This window comes from Nomascus leucogenys, chromosome 1a (assembly GCF_006542625.1).
Source record: "Nomascus leucogenys isolate Asia chromosome 1a, Asia_NLE_v1, whole genome shotgun sequence".
NCBI lineage: Eukaryota > Metazoa > Chordata > Mammalia > Primates > Hylobatidae > Nomascus > Nomascus leucogenys.
The window spans coordinates 88,852,437-88,866,724 of NC_044381.1; positions in this window are offsets into that span (position 1 = coordinate 88,852,437).

The following is a 14,288-nucleotide window of genomic DNA, read 5'->3' on the forward strand; positions in this document are numbered from 1 at the left end:
TATTACTGAAGTACAATGTCTTTACTCACTATATGTCTATTTAGATTTTCTGTTTAATCTTGAGTCAGTTTTGGTAGTTTGTGTCTTTCTAAATACTTTTCCATTTTATCTATGGTATCTAATTTGTTGGCATATAGTTGTTCATAGTGTTCTTTTATTTATTTATTTAGAGACAGAGTTTTGCTCTTGTTGCCCAGGCTGGAGTGCAATGGCACGATCTTGGTTCACTGCAATCTCTACTTCCTGGATTCAAGCGATTCTCCAGCCTCAGCCTCCTGAGTAGCTGGGATTACAGGGATGTGTCACCATGCCCAGCTAATTTTTTGTATTTTTAGTAGAGATGGGTTTCTCTATGTTGGTCAGGCTGGTCTCAAACTCCTGACCTCAGGTGATCAACCCACCTCGGCCTCCCAAAGTGCTGGGATTACAGGTGTAAGCCACTACGCCCGGCCTCATAGTGTTCTTTAATAATTATTTTTATTTCTGTAGGATTGGTATTAAAGTTCTCTCTTCATTCCTAGTTTTAGTAATTTGAGTCTTCTATTTTTCTCTGCCAGTCAAGTTGAAAGTTTTAAACTTTAAAATCTTTTCAGGTAACTGACTTTTGTGTTCATTGATTTTCTCTATTTTTCTATTCTCTATTTCATTTATTTCTGCTCTAATCTTTATTATATCCTTCTATTTGTTGTGCATTTAAGTTGCTCTTCTGTTTCCATCATCTTAAGGTAGATTATTGATTTGCAATTAAATTTTTTTCATTTTTAGAAGGGTTTTACATTTTCATATGTTATCACATCATTTAAAAATCAATCGCCTTTAATTTTTTTAAAATTTGTTATTGATGCATAATATTTATACATATTTATGGAGTAAATGTGATATTTTATTACAGGCATAGACTGTGTAATGATCAAGTCAGGGTATTTGGGGTGCCCAAAACCTTGCACTTTTTTTTTTCTTTTTGCAAAATACCTCTTAATCTCATATTGAAAATGCAGCTTGTATGTGGGTGCAGGATGGCTATAAGAAAGGCATACCTATAGGCTGTAATATGAATTTTTAAATAGTGAAGTCATTATATGACAACTTAAAGCAAAAGCAAGGTGAAAGATCTAACACTAGGGAATTTAATGTCTATAGAAAATGGTTTGATAACTTTAGAAGAGGTATGGCTTTAAAAAAGTGTCAATATAAGAGGAGGAGCAGCTTCCACTGACCAAGGTGCAGCGGATGAGTTCCCACATGCCATTAAGAAAATCATTGAGGAGAAAGTATATCTGCTTGAGCAGGTTTTTAAATGTAGATGAAAGTGCCCTACTCTGGCTAAAAATGCTGTGAAGGACATTTATTAGTCAGGAAGATAAATGAACACCAGGATTTAAGGCAGGAAGGAATAGGCTACTCAACTGTTTTGTGCAAAGGCAGTTGGGTTTATGATCAGGATTGCCTTTATATTTAAAGCTGCCAACCCAGCAAGCCTTGAAGGGAAAAGATAAACACCAATTGGCAGGCCTTTGGTTGTGCAAGAAGGACTGGGCAATAAGAACGCTTTTCCTAGATTGGCTCCATCGATTATTTGTTACTAAAGTCAGAAGGCACCTTGACAGAAAGGGACTTCCTTTTCCCCAAACACAACATCTCTAATTCAGCCTGTAGATCAAGGGGTCATAAGGACCCTTGAGGCAGATTAAACATGGTACTCCATAGAAAAGATTGTCAATGCTATGAAATAAACCCCTATGGAGAGAATATCATACATGTTTGGAAGGATTACACCCTTGAAGATGCAATTATTGTTGTAGAAAAAGCTGTGAAAAGCATCAAACTCAAAACAATAAATGCCTGTGGAGAAAACTGTGTCCAGTTGTTGTATATGATTTCACAGGATTTATGACAGAGTCAGTCAAGGAAATCATGAAAGAGATTGTGGATATGGCAAAAAAAAAGGTGGGGTGAGTGAAGGAGTTCAAGAGATAGATCTTGGGGAAATTCAGGAGCTATCTGGTATCACACCAGAGGAATTAACAGAAGATGACTTGACAGAGATGAATGCTTCCAAACCAGTGTCAGATGACGAGGAAGACATAGAAGAAGCAGTGCCAGAAAACAAGCTGGGCCAGGTGCGGTTGCTCACACCTGTAATCCCAGCACTTTGGGAGGCCAAGGCAGGCGAATAACCTGAGGTCAGGAGTTCAAGACCAGCCCGCCCAACACGGTGAAACCCCATCTCTACTAAAAATACAAACAATTAGCTGGGCGTGTTGGCAGGTGCCTGTAGTCCCAGCTACTTGGGAGGCTGAGGCAGGAGAATCGCTTGAACCCAGGAGGCAGAGGTTGCAGTGAGCTGAGATCATGCCATTGCACTCCAGCCTGGGCCACAGAGTGAGACTTCGTCTCAAAAAAAAAAAAAAAGAAAGAAAGAAAACAAAACAAGTTGACTTTACACAATCTGGTGGCAGGATTCTGATTATTCAGGACTGCTTTTGACTTCTTTCACAACATGGACTCTTCTATGAGATGGGCACCAAAACTAAAGCAAATGGTGGAAGAAAGACTGGTGTAGTATAGAAATGTTTTTAGAGAAATGAAAATGCAAAAAGACCGAAATTATGATGTATTTCCGTAAAGTTACAGTGCGTGTGCCTGCTTCTCCTGCCTTCCCATCTACCTCCTCCACCTCTTCCACCTCTGCCACCCCTGAGACAGCAAGACTAACCTTTCCTCTTGTTCCCCCTCCTCAGCCTACTCAACGTGAAGACGACAAGGATGAAGATCTTTAGGACGCTCCCTTTATACTTAATGAATAGTAAATACAGTTTCTCTTCCTTATGGTTTTCTTAATAATATTTTCTTTCCTCTAGCTTACTTTATTGTAAGAATATAGTGTATAACACATAGAACCTACAAAGTATGTGTTAATTGGCTGTTTATGTTATAGGTAAAGCTTCTGATTGAGAGTAGGCTACTAGTAGTTAAGTTTTCGGGGAGTCAAGAGTTATACGTGGAATTTTGACTGCACGGGGAGTGGCGGAAGCCAGAGCCCCCAACCCCTGTGTTGTTGAAGGGCCCACTATATTTGCCATGTCTCCTTAGACTCCTCTTGACTGTGACAGTTTCTCAGACTTTCCTTGTTTTTTTTTTTTTTTTTTTTTTTTTTTTTTTTAGATGGAATCTTGCTCTGTCACCCAGGCTGGAGTGCAGTGGTGTGATCTCGGCTCACTGCAAATTCCACCTCCCGGGTTCATGCCATTCTCCTGCCTCAGCCTCCCGAGTAGCTGAGACTACAGGTGCCCGCCACCACACCCGGCTAATTTTTTGTATTTTTAGTAGAGATGGGGTTTCACCATGTTAGCCAGGATTGTCTCGATCTCCTGACCTCATAATCCACCCACCGGCCTCCCAAAGTGCTGGGATTACAGGCGTGAGCCACTGCGCCCAGTTGACTTTCCTTGTTTTTAATGACCTCAGCAGTTTTGAGGAATACTGATCAGGTAAATTGTAAGACGTCCCTCTGTTGAAACTTGCCTGATGTTTTTCCCAGTATTACAATGGTGCTATAGGTTTTTAGGAGAAAATTCACAGAGGTAAAGTGTCATTTTTATCATATCACATTACGGGTACACATAGTACCCGTAATGTGATATGATAGTGTGTACTATCAACACGATTTATGACTATAGATGTTGACCTTGATCATCTGGCCGAGGTAGTGTTTGTCAGATTTCTCCACTGTAGAGTTACTCTTTTTTTTTCTTTAATCCTCTTTCCATACTGTACGTTTTGGGAGGAAGTCATTGTGTGCAGTCCACACTTAAGTAGTATGGAGTGATGCCCCCTCCTTTAGGGTGGAGTATCTACATAATTTATTTGTAATTTTTGTGGCAGGATATGTCATTTATTAATTTATTAAATACTTTATCAGTAGGACTCATGTATAGTTCCTTTATTCTTTCTTCCTTTTAAATGCATTTATAGCTATGAAATTCTCTTTAAGCACTGCTTAGCTGCATTCCATAAGTACAAAACTAGTTGTTTTTTTTGTTTTGTTTTGTTTTGAGATGGAGTCTCGCTCTGTCGCCCAGGCTGGAGTGCAGTGGCATGATCTCGGCTCACTGCAAATTCCGCCTTCCAGGTTCAAGCAATTCTCCTGCCTCAGCCTCCTGAGTAGCTGGGATTATAAGCACACGCCACCACACCTGGCTAATTTTTGTAGTTTTAGTAGAGACGGGGTTTCACCATGTTGGTCAGGCTGGTCTCAAACCCCTGACCTCATGATCCGCCTACCTCAGCCTCCCAAAGTGCTGGGATTACAGGCATGAGCCACCATGCCCAGTGCAAAACTAGTTTTTAACCAACTCCTGAGTAGGTCCTTTGAAGTGAGTACTTGCTTGTCATGTGCTGGGGCTGATCCACAACTTAGACTGAGTGACATTGTAACATCCTGGTACCTTTATAAGAAGATTCTTTGGCACTTTACCAATCCCACTTTAACGAGATCTGCAATAGATGTGCATTTATCTGACTTTTTTTTTTTTTGAGACCGAGTCTTGCTGGGTCAACCAGGCTGGAGTGCAGTGGCACCATCTTAGCTCAATGCAACCTCTGCCTCCTGGGCTCAAGTGATCCTCCCACCTCAGCCTCCTGAGTAGCTAGGACCACAGGCACACATCACTATGCCTGGCTAATTTTTGTACAGGCGTGAGCCACCATGCTCCATTTATTTGACATTCCTATGATATTAAGCAAAATCTCAGGGCAAGAAGTATCAAGTGGTTGTGACATAGCCAGAAGTTAGATTTCTGATGTTCATGATGGTTACTTTTAGTTTAATTTAGGCATATCTTGTGCCACTTATATAGCCGCAATGTAAGTTAAGGAGACTAAACATGCATTCCTTCTAGATTATCTGGTTAACTTGGACAAGCATGTGTTACACGTGTGAGGAAGTGTGGAGAGAGGAGATGGGAAGTGGAGAGATGGAGATTGTAAATATTTGCAATAGCCGAGGCCTGGCTCATGATCCAGAGAGGAGCCCAGGCAGCAGCCCAAGGGCAAAACTCTCAGGAAGGCACATGACATCAGGAGTATGACAGCTTGAAAATTCTTCTTGGTGCAAACCCCACAAAAGTAGGGGTTTGAAGTAGGATGTGTCCTGGCCTACTTCCTTGTTTCTTGGCTTTCAAGTAAACTAAAGTTGGGCTTTGGCTCTTGGAGGACTGACTGGCCAGCACTGACTCCTAGGGGAAGCTTGTATCCACTGTACCTTTGAGCCTCCCCAGGGATGTGATACCAGCCATGGCTGCTCTGCCAACTTGCTGTGTGACCTTGAGCAAGCTCCTTGACCTATCTGAGCCTCAGCTTCCTTATCTGGAAAACGAGACTGGACAGGACTGAGTAAATGATCTCTAGAGTCTCTTCCAGCTCTAATCTCCTATGTCAGATTTCCTGGCTGGTTTGAGCCCATTTTTCATTATAAAATGACCCCAAGAGAGACCTAGAGTGCTGTTTCCATATAGCTGCAATATAAGCTAAGCAGAGTAAACAGATGCATTTACTGTTTTTGGTTTGGTATTTTTCTTCTTTCCTTTCCTTCTCTCCCTACCCTTGCCCATGCTATTCTTCCCTGTATTTTTTCAGAGACCAAAACCTCCCTTAATCTTTAAACTGGGATGACATTGAAAAAGACATGAGGCTTCCCAGAAATACTTTAATGACGTAGAATGACTGTTTTAGTTAGTGAAGGAAACCTCTGCAAACCAGCATGAAAAACAGTTCCTGAGGGCGTGCCTCAATTATGTTTTCATCCAGGGCATTTTCAGTGAACAAACATAGTTCAATGAAAGAGAAGCAAAGAAAATTTATTTGTACCCATTTGCATTCTCTTCATAGGGTGATGAATAATTCTGGGAACGATGATAAAAATTACAACAAAGAATTCTGTTGTGACTCAGTTGGCAAACATCACACTTCAGTTCTTTTCCATATGCAAAAGATTAGGGAAGTGGCCAAATATTGTTAGATTGCAAGAGTTTTTTTTGCTAAAAGCTCGCTGAATTTTTCATCAATGTTCTACCTGCCCCCTCCTGAAAATCACTGCAATGTCTTTTCTGCTACATATCAGAAAATGCGTTAGGGGCATTTTCTGAACAGGGGGAGAGGAAAAAGGAGAAATAGTGTCAGAGATAGTAAATTCGTGCAAAAGTAACCAACATTATAGGTTTGGCAGAGGCCTGGTGTCTGACATGTCTCAAGAATGGCAGTCAAGGCCAGGCACAGTGGCTCACGCCTGTAATGCCAGCACTTTGGGAGGCCAAGGTGGGCAGATCATTCAAGGTCAGGAGTTTGAGACCAGACTGACCAACATGGTGAAACCCTGTCCCTACTAAAAATACAAAAAAAATTAACCAGGCACGATGGCACGTGCCTGTAGTCCCAGCTACTTGGGAGGCTGAGGCAAGAGAATCACTTGAACCCGGGAGGCGGATGTTGCAGTGAGCCAAGATCACGCCACTGCACTCCAGCCTAGGCGACAAGAGTGAGACTCCATCTCAAAAAGGGCGGTCTAGAGTGATAAGAGTACTGGATTTGGAGCCAAAGGCCAGAGGTCTCAATCTGATCCCACCTTCAGAACCTTAGCCCTTCCAACTACAGATCCACAACAGAACTGCAAATGAGACTTACTTTACATGATTGTTGTGAATGTCAAAAAAAGAATTGTAAACATGCTTTGAAAACAGTAACTCATTTTGTCCATTGTCATGAAGAGGTCATGCTTCTTGGAAACAGAAATGCATTTCCGACAAACAGGATTGTTGTGAGGGAGGCTGTATCTGGGGATGGTGAGGCTTCCGTGATTTGTTCCCCATTCTTTCCACAGGTGTTTCTTCCTGCAGCAACATACTTGTAACCACTGAGGCAAGGCCGCAGGGGAATTCCTACTGGGGGACTTTCCCCAGGGGAATTGCCACAGGTGTGGGAACCAGCCTTGGGGACCCAGAATGGGGAGTAATTTGAGGACCTCATGATGCACAAGGGAAGGGCTAACACAGCACAGGGGCTCAGAAAATGACCACAGCCGGCCTCCAAGGACCATGTCATCCCTGCTTCCTAACCAAAACGTGTGTTGGTCTTAGATGGATGGTTAAGCCCTTCCCTCTCTGAAGGTTCAAATAAACATCCTAAAGAGCTACAGAGTCAGATTCGGAGGCCTAGGAGTCACTTTTTTTGGTTCACTCATTTCCTTCTACTGTTTGAGGGTGAACATGGTCTTGTTCTTTAGGCGTCCAGAGTCCTCACTCCTGCCAGCTTTACTCCCTTCCTTCGATTTTCCATCCCCCACCCCATCCCACAGCCTTCCCTCCCCGGGAGTCCTATGCCCCTCCTAGGGATCTTCATTCCTTCTTATGGAATAAAGAAATCCTAACCTCATGTTCCTGTTATGTTGCAAACTCTGGCTCCTTGGGGTTCCATAGGATGGTAATGGAGGGTGTCCTTTGCTGACTATAAGTGGTGTGTGGCGGGTGGGGGTAGCAGAGGGGTAAATTGGCTATGGAAAGAAAAGGAAATGTGGCATGTGAAGTGGTTTCTGATTCAGTTCAGGTTAGGTGCTCTACCAGCCAAATTGGGGTGAGTTTCCTCCTAAATTAACCTACAAGGAAACATATCTATGTGTCTCTGGGCAAAACAGATGTATGGAAAATTCTGTGTGTGTATGAGGGGGGGGCAGGTGGAGAAAGAGATAAAGAAGAGGAAGAGAAGAGGAGGAGGAGGAGGAGTAAAAGGAAGGAGAAAGGGAACAGAAGGGAAGGGAATGGGGAAAGTGATCTTAATCCCATTCTATTTTTAAGTGGAATAATTTTAAATTGTAATTTAATGCCAGGCGCCATGGCTCACACCTGTAATCCCAGCACTTTGGGAGGCCGAGGTGGGCGGATCACGAGGTCAGGAGATCGAGACCATCCTGGCCAACATGGTGAAACCCTGTCTCTACTAAAATATAAAAAATTAGCCCAGTGTGGTGGCACGTACCTGTAGTCCCAGCTACTCAGGAGGCTGAGGCAGGAGAATCACTTGAACCCAGGAGGTGGAGGTTGTGGTTGCAGTGAGCTGAGATCGTGCCACTGCACTCCAGCCTGGCAACAGAGTGAGACTCTGTCTAAAAAAAAAAAAAAAAAAAAAAATCTAATTTAAAAAATTTCAACTGAGAGCATAGATAGATGGTTGAAAGCCATTTGAAGTGTAAACTCTAATATCCATATGACAATGAGAGACATACAGAACAAACTCAAGTACATAATAATTACAGCCGTCTGGGTGTGGTCTTGAGGCTCCATAATGAATTTCCATAATGAATAGCAAAGATAGCACTATCAAATCTATCACAAGTGGATCACATATCTGATTGAATGTTTCTTTAACTTGACCAAAAGGAGTTGGCAAATCAGCACATTTTCACCCACACATCATTTAAAAATAAAGCAAAACAAGCACAATCAAATGTCAAATTCATTAATGGCCTCTTAGTCCAATCAGAAGGTAAAGATGCAGTTGACTTTAGTCTCTCACTCAGAGTTAAGGCATGTCTTTTGAACTTGTAAAAATGCATCATTTGAGCTTGGCTGTCTCTTCCTGAATTTAAACACATTCAGTCAGATCCATAGCATAGGGATCAACCAAGTTTTCACCTATTAAATCTTTCTTAAAGTTTGAAAGAAGCTTCAAGCAATTTTTATTTGCTTTCCATTGTATTATTTCTAGCCCAGACAGCTTTCTTGTTAGCCATAAGACTTTCTGAGACTCTTTCAAAATTTGTGTAATCGATTTTTAAATGTCACTGCAATAATGATTGTTCAATGATCAGTTCTATCATGCAAGAGACATAAATGTTTAGGCTCATTTGTGCTTCCGTAACAGTAAAGCCCAGATTTTAAATAAGCATCTAAGTACATCCTATACTTTTTAAATTGCTCATAGATTTTTACACTGATTCACCTGTTATGGTTTTGAAGACTCACCTTATTTATTTATTTATTTATTTATTTATTTATTTATTTATTTATTTTGAGATGGAGTCTCGCTTTGTTACCCAGGCTGGAGTGTAGTGGCGTGATCTCAGCTCACTGCAACCTCTGCCTCCCGGGTTCAAGTGATTCTTCTGCCTTAGCCTCCTGAGTAGCTGGGATTACAGGTGCATGCCACCACGCCTGGCTAATTTTTGTATTTTTAGTGGAGACAGGGTTTCACCATATTGGCCAGGCTGGTCTCGAACCACTGACCTTGTGATCCGTCCACCTTGGTCTCCCAAAGTGCTGGGATTACAGGCATAAGCCACTGCGCCCGGCCGACTCACCTTATTTTTATACGAACGTACGTAAGAGGTAGTGAGCATGCATTCAGTTAGCATGAGCCGATGCTCGTACACTTGCAGATAGAGCTCAGGAGAGGCAGCAGGTGCCAAAGCCATGCCATGGCCATATAGCTTAGTCACACCCCAATTTATTGAGCTCATTTCTCCTCAAAGGGTCTGAGTCTTGATTTTCTCAGTAAGCATCGGTGTTCTCAGTTGGTCAGTGGTAAAAATAGCATCTAACCTGTGTAAAGAACTGTGGTTTGAATACCAGCCTTTTTAGAGAAAGTTGAAAGCTTGTGCTAGCCCATATCTGTATGTGATCTCAGCTAGGAGAAGGCGCTCATTAAAATTTTCAGGCAAAGAATCAAATGGTTGTTTGTTTTTGTGGAGAAAACTTAAGACCTGTGGCAAAAGTAAAGGCATAAATGGGTGAATGATTTCATTGTTGACCTTGATCATAAAAAGTGACTCACTAAGTTGCTTTTCACAACAACATTCTTTTCAAGACTGAATGCTCTCAACACAAAGGCAAAAATAAATATTTTGAAATTGCATTTGATTTGATCTCAAGTAAAAAGAAGTTTGAGAGTCAGATAAAGACAGTTGATTATGGAGACCATGAGTCACTTAAAATTTTTTATCTACATCCAAAATTACATCATTGCTGGGAAAATAACGAATAATGTTGCCAGTCATCTTTTATCATGGAAAAAGCCACTTTACCTATGTTCTCTGAGATGGTAAAAGAGCCCAAAGAGGCTCCTTCAAATCATCATGTGACGTGAGCAACTTGACCTCTTCACAAAGACACATTTGTTGAGTTTGCGTCGACTGAATTTCAGTAGCCTGAAAACATTGTGTTACATTACATTTTACATATAATTCTGGCATCTCCCCCGGGTAGTTACTGTGATATTTGTTAGACTGTTAAAACAAGAAGTTGTAGCCATTATGTTAGTATAATCTGTGTTTATAAATATTATGACAGAAGAGAAATTGCCTCTCTGGTGAATGTCTTCTCATATGTCCTCTTCGTGCCCCAGGTGGCTTCTGAACCCAGAAGACCCAGCTCTCTGTCCTGCTGAAGCAGCCCACACTTTTCACTGCTCCGTTTTCTCTGTCACTTTTCCTGCGTTTTCCAGACTTGGATAAGCAGGTCACACAGTGATCACCTCCTCCTTGCAGTAGAGTCAAAAGAGCTCTTCTTGACCCAGGAGTTCTTTGCAAAGTGCTCTCTAAAGTCATTTTTGGCCCATTAGCCCTATTCCAAGTTATATGGTAGGTACATCATAAAAGTTTCTGTTGAATCATCTTCATTGCTATGTTTTATGGGCTTTTCCATTCTGGGTACTTGGGCTCGCAATCCAGTTTTTGAAAAGTCTTCTTTCACTGTGGCACTCTCTTTGTCTTTGCTGGTTTTGGGTGTCTGGTATTTTTGGTCTGTGACACTTTTTTTCCTGGGTTTTCAGTAGGTGGTCATTTAAATAATTTCTAGGCTTTCTGTGCTTTTCCCTCTCTTTTTCCCCTCTTTTTCTTTTTAAAAATATCTTATCTTGTTAACTTGTCCTTTACATATTTCTTGAACTAGTATCAAATTTCCCTTTTCTAAAATTGAATACCTAGGCAATGGATATCCTTGGTTTTTCCCTCTCCCTGTGGAGAGTGGAGTCAGGGTAGGGATGGGGTCGAATTGTGGTTTGGTTTGTATGTTTGTCTCCTCCACAGCTCATGTTGAAACTTAATCCTCAATGTGGCAGTATTGAGAGGCAGGCCTTTAAGGCAATTTAAATACTGAGAGCCGATTGGATCATGAGGGCTATGCCCTTATGAATGGAATGGATTAATGGGTTCACAGATTAACGGGTTATCATGGGAGTGGGACAGGTCACTTTAAAAGAAGAAGAGCGTTCAGAGCTAGCACACTCAGCCCCCTCACTGTGTGATCCCTGTGCTGCCTCAGGACTCTGCAGAGAGTCCCAACCAGCAAGAAGGCCCTCACCAGATACAGCCCCTCAGTCTTGAACTTCTCAGTCTTTTGTTTTCTTTTTCTTTTTTTTTTTTTTCTGAGACAGAGTCTTTCTCTGTCTCCCAGGCTGGAGTGCAGTGGCGTGATCTTGGCTCACTGCAACCTCTGTCTCCTAGATTGGGTTCAAGCGATTCTCCTACCTCAGCCTCCTAGTAGCTGGGATTACAGGCATGCACCACCACACCCAGCAAATATTTGTATTTTTAGTAGAGATGGGGTTTTGCCATGTTGGGCAGGCTGGTCTCAAACTCCTGACCTCAGGTGATCTGCCCACCTCAGCCTCCCACAGTGCTGGGATTACAGGCATGAGCCACTGTGCCTGGCCAGACTTTTCAGTCTTTTTTTATTTTTATTTTTTTTGAGACAGAATCTCACTGTTGTCACCCAGGCTGGAGTGCAGTAGCGTGATCTCAGCTCACTGCAACCTCTGCCTCCTGAGTTCAAGCTATTCTCCTGCCTCAGCCTCCCAAGTAGCTGGGATTACAGGCACCCACCACCACACCTGGCTAATTCTCATTCTTAATGATGGTAAGAAATATTTTCCTTTTCTTTATAAATTATCCAGTTTTAGGTATTCTGTTATAAGCAACAGAAAATGGATTAAGACAAATAGAAGTAACATTTATTATATAGACAATATAGACTTTATATATGATTTTATTTTGTTTACAAATGCTTATGCCTGAGATTATAATAATAGTCAGCATTTATTAAGCATTTACCACCTAACTAATGATTAGGTTTTTTGCTAAGTGACTTGTACGCACTATCTCATTTGAGTCTTATGACAATTATAGCAGGTGGACTATATTATTTTCCCCCATTTAAAATGTAAGAAAGCTGAAGTTCAGACAGGCCAAGTGACTTGCCCAAAGTTGCACAGCTAGTAAGCAACTGAAGTGAGCTTCACACTCAGTCCACAGCTTTGGCAGCTATGCACGTGATCACCCTGTTAAAAATTGTCCATCAATGGATGAATGGATAAAGAAAAGTGGTAGATAGTATTTTATGGAATACTATTCAACCATAAAAAGAATGAAGTCCTGTTATTTGCAGAAACATGATGAAATTGGGGATTATGATGTTGAGTGAAATAAGCCAGACACAGACAAATATTGCATGTTCTGACTTACATGTGGGAGCTAAAAAAGTTGATCTCATGGAGTTAGGGAGTAGAATGATGGTTACCAGAGGCAAGGGGTGTATGGATGAAAGAGGGGGATAAAGATAGGTTGGTTAATGGGTACAAACATATAGTTAGATAGAAGGAATAAGTTCTAATATTTGATAGCAGAGTAGGGTGGTTATAGTTGACAACTAAGTATTGTGTATTTCACAATAGCTAGTAGAGAGACTTGAAATGCTTCCAACTCGTAGAAATGATAAATGCTGCAGGTGATGGGTATCCTAAATACCGTGACTTGATCATTACACATTATTGTTACATGTGTAACACATTACACATTAATGTTACATTGCTTACATTCCATGCATGTCACCAAATATCTTCTGTACCCAAGCAATATGTACAGATACTATGTATCAGTTAAAAAAAGAAGTAAATTCCTATCTGTCCAAGATGGCCTAATAGGAAGAGCTCCGGTCTGTAGCTCCCAGCGTGATGGACGCAGAAGAAGGGTGATTTCTGCATTTCCAACTGAGGTACCTGGTTCATCTCACTGGGACTGGTTGGACAGTGGGTGCAGCCTACGGAGGGTTAGCCGAAGCAGGGTGGGGCATTGCCTCACCTGAGAAACAAAGGGTTGGGGGATTTTCCTTTCCTAGCCAAGGGAAGACGTGACAGATGGTATCTGGAAAATTGGGACACTCCTGCCCTAATACTGCACTTTTCCAGTAGTCTTAGCAAACGGTACACCAGGAGATTATATCCCGCACCTGGCTCGGTGGGTCCCACGCCCACAGAGCCTTGCTCACTGCTAGTGCAGCAGTCCAAGATCGAAATGCAAGGTGGCAGCCTGGGCTGAGGGAGGGTCGTCTGCCATTGCTGAAGCTTGAGTAGGTAAACAAAGTTGCCGGGAAGCTCGAACTGGGTGGAGCCCACCACAGCTCAAGGAGGCCTGCCTATCTCTGTAGACTCCACCTCTGGGGGCAGGGCATAGCTGAACAAAAGGCAGCAGAAACTTCTGCAGACTTAAACGTCCTTGACAGCTTTGAAGAGAGCAGTGGTTCTCCCATCATGGAGTTTGAGCTCTGAGAACCGACAGACTGCCTCCTTAAGTGGGTCTCTGACTCCCGTGTAGCCTAACTGGGAGACACCTGCCCGTAGGGGCCGACTGACACCTCACACAGCCAAGTGCCCCTCTGAGATGAAGCTTCCAGAGGAAGGATCAGACAGCCTCCCTGGGTGATACCCAGGCAAACAGGGTCTGGAGTGAGCTTCCAGCAAACTCCAACAGACCTGCAGCTGAGGGTCCTGACTGTTGGAAGGAAAACTAACAAACAGAAAGGAATAGCATCAACATCAACAAAAAGGACATCCACACCAAAACCCCATCTATTGGTCACCATCATCAAAGACCAAAGGTAGATAAAACCACAAAGATGGGGAGAAACCAGAGCAGAAAACTTAAAATTCTAAAAACCAGAGCACCTCTTCTCCTCCAAAGGATCGCAGCTCCTCACCAGCAACGGAACAAAGCTGGATGGAGAATGACTTTGGTGAGTTGACAGAAGTAGGCTTCAGAAGGTCGGCAATAATAAACTTCTCTGAGCTAAAGGAAGATGTTGGAACCCATCTCCAGGAAGCTAAAAACCTTGAAAAAAGATTAGATGAATGGCTAACTAGAATAAACAGCATAGAGAAGACCTTAAATGACCTGATGGAGCTGAAAACCAAGGCACGAGAACTACGTGATGCATGCACAAGCTTCAGTAGCCGATTCGATCAAGTGG